Below are 5,404 nucleotides of genomic sequence, written 5' to 3' on the forward strand. Positions count from 1 at the left end.
GTACTTGTCCAATTCTCCTTCCTTTTCTTGGCAATCCTGATTCTACTTTGAATTTGATACTGGAGATACTGACCTAACTGCAGGGAACTACAATTAAATAAAAAATAATAAAATAAAGACTACAACTTCATAAACACACTAAAAAGGTGGAACAACACAGATATGAACAAAGTAGTAAAACAGAACAATTACAAAATACTGTCCTAGTGTAACTCTACTATATCATATATCATAAAATATGTTAAAATATGATCATACAGAAATAAGAGCTGCATTATAACAGAAAGTTTTAATCTCTCCTACAGTACACAGAGACAAGGTCCTTACCTTTAAATTTTAAATCCACTTTTTCTTGATTTTAATCTTTACTAACTAACCTTCCGAATCAAAATCACAGGTATTAACTCATCACAATATTAAGACACTATTTAAAATGGTATCTTCGTCTTATAAAAATGAGAGATGTCTTCATGCTCTGATGATGCTCTGATATCTCTTTCTCTGGTCTGTTCATGGATAAAATTCGGCCAAGACAGGATCAATGGTCTTCACTGGATGAACTCCAACATTCACTGTAAGATTTAGCTCTCCAGAAAACAAGAGAAAGCTAGCAAATGGTACAGACCTTTAATTGATAAGAATCAGTGATTTTAGTAATAATCATAATCACAATTTATACCTACCGAAAAGCTAACCTTTTGCTTTAGTACAATGACAACAATTTGTTAACTTTCAAAAATATGATTCTCTAAATGCTCCTGCTAACACAAATAATATTCAGTACTAGCAGACGAAGTAGTCCAATGTTTTTAAAGCTTAAAATCACACTCCTAAATATACAGGTAGAAACCCAAGTGTCTAAACTCTGATCATCTCAAAGGGAAATACTGGTTCCTCTGCACTGTGTTTCCTACCTGGATGCAAAATAGTATTTTACCAGGGAAATATGAAACAGACGGTCTTAAATTACACATTACTTTATCTCTTAATTTAAAAAAAACTTTCAATAAAACATTAGCAAGGACACTTGATAAGGTACTCAAAACACTGTAAGTCTTGAGGGTTGTATTCTTCTTTCCAAGTGTTGCATTCGGTAAAACAAGTGTGCTACTTATTTTCTCACCAATCCGTGAAACAAGACTGAAGGGGCTGAAACAATCAGCTGATACACTTTGGAGACTTAAAAAGGCCCTAGATAACTAGCATCAATGAATTAATTCTGAACATGGCTCTGTTTGGGGGAAAAGAGCAGTCCAAATAAGTGACATCTGTATGTTTGTCATCAGTAAAATTCTTACACAGCTAAGCTCCTGGAAATGTTCTATGCACAGTTTTACCCTTGGGCAAAGCCATATTTCTTTTCCCTTGCAGAACAGAGAGAAAGAGACTTTAGAAAAGAAGAAAAAAATGAAAAGAGGAAAACAAAAAAAAAGGGGGCCGGGGGAAAGTAAAGTGATAGACTTAGGGAAAAATAATCCAAAGTAGGTCTACTTGATGCTCAACTCAAACTGTCAGTTACAGTCACAATTCAGGAAAGCAATATCGGAGCCATCACTGGGGACTGTCTGGCGTCAGTGGCTGGACAAGCAGTGGTATCCAGAAAGCCAAATACATTTGACGTTACTGAGATCGTATTGAGAAGACAACAGGACATAGTATTTTCCTAATATATAAAACTGTGATGCCTCTGCATCTTTAGCACTATACACAGTTCTGGTCTCCACATCTCAAGAAGGACATTGTGGAGTTAGAAAAGGTACAGAGAATAGCAATTAAAATAATCAAAGTGCTAAAGCACCCATGTATGAGAAGAGATTAAAAAGTCTAGGACTCCAGTTTGGTGAGAAGGTGACTGAGGAGGGGTATGACTGAGATTTTATTTAGTAATGAATGTGAGCTGTTCACATCCTGTACTTAGAAATAAGGGCCACCTGATGAACCAAGTAGGAGATCAGTTTAAAACAGGAAAAAAAAAATAATTTATTCAGTGAATAGTGCATTTCTGGATCTTGCAGCCATGGGCAGCTGCAGAGGCAGATGGTATCAGCATATTCAAAAAGGAATCAGACATACTCATTGACAACAGGCCCATAATGAATACTAAAAGGATTAGGTTGGGTTATATCTTCTAACAACCCTGAGGACAATTCTGGATGCCAGAGTACTACATGGGAGGAAATAGCCAGGCTTGTATATTCTCCTTAAATAACATTTCCTCTTGTCACTGTCAGAAAGAGTAGTGATCTAGATGATATCTCCCAGTAAGTAATTTATTACATTCTAGAATTTTATCTATTTTGCTATGACTTCCTATTTAGTTGATTTGGGAGAAAACAGGTCTATTGGAGAGGCATCCTATGTAAGTCTGCTAGGCATGGTCATCAACTGCCAACCCAGTAGCAGGAGCAGTCATCTCCATACAGCAGTGCTGCACTTTGGGTATGAAAAGGTTGGGTGTTTTTTTCCCTATCACCATTTAAAATATTTGTGCCGGGTCCTGGCTTTTATCTTGTGTGGGAAAGAAGGAAGAAGAGAAGGGAAATAAGCAAATTCCAACACAGACATCGTCACAAGTAATTTGTGCATACATGGTCCATACAGCAGAATCCAAAACACAGCATTTGCCCTCTATCTGTGGAAGGAGCACTGGGTTTCTTTGAGTGGTAGTGATGAATGATGTGGAAGGAGATATGAAATTATAAGAATGAAAGAAAAGCCCTTGCTGAGAAAGGAACTGCCTGCAGGGAGCATGCTCGGAAAGAAGAGGAAACTGAAGTCTCCTGCAGCTCATACCCTGTGCCAAGGCTAGCATAAAAAAGAGCAGTAGCACTACCATCAACACCTCTACCTCCTCAGGGCTCATTTCTGCGAAAAATTAGTTCTCAATGTTTTTTTTCCTATCCTATGACAGTCTAGAAATAGTCCCTGACCTAGCTCTTCAGAAGAGTTTAGGCCGAAAACCAAGACCAGACATTTCTGGGCATGCTCAGCAGGCAAAGTCTCCAGTACCCATGGAACCTGGAATAAGGATGGCAGTTTCTGTATCTCTGGTTAGGATGGCATGAAGCAGAATTTCTAGAACTTTGATTTTGGCATATAAACTGTATTTAAATCCTTTTTTGCATTTAGGCCCCTCATTTTTAATTCACACAAGAATGTTCAGCTGTAATAAACACAAATTGTTACTCGATAGCAAGAACTCATTCTTTGCTAACTAGCCTCTTAGAAAGCAGAAACCATCCAAAGCAACAACGATGCTTTCAGACTGCAGCACAGTAAGCTGCCTTGTGACTGATAAATCTGAGATCCTTAGAAGTCAGAGCTAATGCAGAATCCTTAGTATTTGCATTATGGTTTTCCCTTGTTTCAGCTCAAGCATCAAGAGAGGCATTCTGAAAGACAATTCAGTATCTTGGGCATTCATCTGAAGAAATCAAATGACTATCCTGAATGTTAAATTTTGGACTTCAATATTAATTGGGGGCTTACAGGTTTGTTGTTTATGAACAATTATTTCCCTTTTTCTTTTTTTCCCCACCCTCTGGAGAGAGGACCACAAGACAGCTACTTACATTATTTAGAGAACATATGTACAAAAAATTAGCGGTCTTGAGAAGATTCCTCTTCAATATCCCCAAATACTTCTATCCTAAGATTCCACGTTTTTTCTGCCACATTCCTCCTCCCCCCTCCCACCCTATATATACACATGCCCCCAGTGCCTGAAGAGAATAAACAGGAGACATTACCTGTTATGGGCTTGATGTTTAAGTCAAATGGTTTCTTATAGTATGCAGTACTTACATGACAACTGTGCGTTGCAGAGTTCACCTCATATCCCAGTATTTATTTCTATTCTTACACTACATTCAAGCATTTTCTCTGTACTAGGTCACACTCAACATTTCCTAATTCACTCTCAATTCTACTTATCATTTACTTTGTTGTACAAGACAACAAAGTAAAACTTACCTGTTTTGCTGGTGTGGAGGATTTGTTGCCCCCATTCTCTGTTTCAACTTGTGCACCAAATTCTATGTTATTCTTGTTACTGACAGAGCTTTCTTGTGCTTCACTGGTTTCATCCTGTTGATATGTAGTAGCAGGGTTATTTGATTCTTCTCCTATACTTCATTCCTCACGAATGTCTAGATTACTAATCCATTTCTTCATTAACTCCAAGACATGGTCTCTGGACAACATGTGTTTCACCCTAGATGCAACAGTAAATTTTATTAAAGTTTGACTTCAGCATACTTAGGAACTAATATTAAAAACATAACACCATAGTAATGGCCCTATTTATTTATAAACCCTGCACAATAATCCACAGTCAGATTTAAAAAAAAAATGTTTTCCAAATGCCAGTCATCTATTTTGCAAACACAACCCTGCAAGCACTACTACTGCCGTTCTCCTTACCACAGTCAGGGGGGAAACACTTTCCCCAGAACTCCTTCAACTATGGATCCCAAAAATTTGCAAAGGAATTTTAGCTCTTTCTGCAAAAGCAACATCAAGAAAACCCAAAGAGTTAGAGAACAACTCTGAAATTTTCCACTGCCCCTGCTTCTCCCTGTTTCTGTATCCATCAGTATTTCTTTACATTACTGAGCAAATGAAGGTGCCTAGACAACACTCCCATTTTACTTAGCCTAATCTGGAATGGGAAGTGCAACAATTCATGGGTCCAGAAGGAACAATTTTTCTTAGACTGCTCGGGTTCCTGTCATCTCAGCTCACACTGAATGATCTGAAATAATTTTGGTTTGACTCCTTTTGCCATTCAGTAAAGCTGGCAATTATGTATCCAAGTTTGGAGTGAAAGGCACATGCATACTATATGCAAAGTTTATACACAAGTCTGAAAAACAGAGTTGTCTTGTTCCTTATTTTTAAGGGATAGTATTTTGTATTAATACTACCAATCTTCTGATGCTCTTAGAGTACTTCACTAACATCAGGGATACTTTTTTCTAATATTCATTAATGATATAAAGTTACCAGGTAGTTTTTTATCTGCACTGTATAGACTGGTAAAATGCAACACAGAAAATAGAATTATAATGGCTTTTTCTGAGGTCACGTAGAGGATGCAACAGAGGAAAGAGGTCAAAGACAAGACATTTTTTTAGATCTCCTTCCCCCATTTTGTTAGACTAGCAATTCTTATATCAAACTGCTATTTGTTTTCTTTTACATGAAGACTGGTATTTAGAAAGTATTTCCTTTGTTTCAAATGTACACATATGTACCAAATAATCAAAGCATGAACACTCATATCCATTAGAAAGGTAAGTTTTAATTTTGCAAAAACAACCCCATCTCTGCAGATGCAGATTTACATTTGCAATTATGACAACTGTGGGCGTAACTGATGACACACATTTTAACTACTTCTTTT

Source organism: Numenius arquata, chromosome 6 (genome assembly GCF_964106895.1).
Source record: "Numenius arquata chromosome 6, bNumArq3.hap1.1, whole genome shotgun sequence".
Taxonomy (NCBI): domain Eukaryota; kingdom Metazoa; phylum Chordata; class Aves; order Charadriiformes; family Scolopacidae; genus Numenius; species Numenius arquata.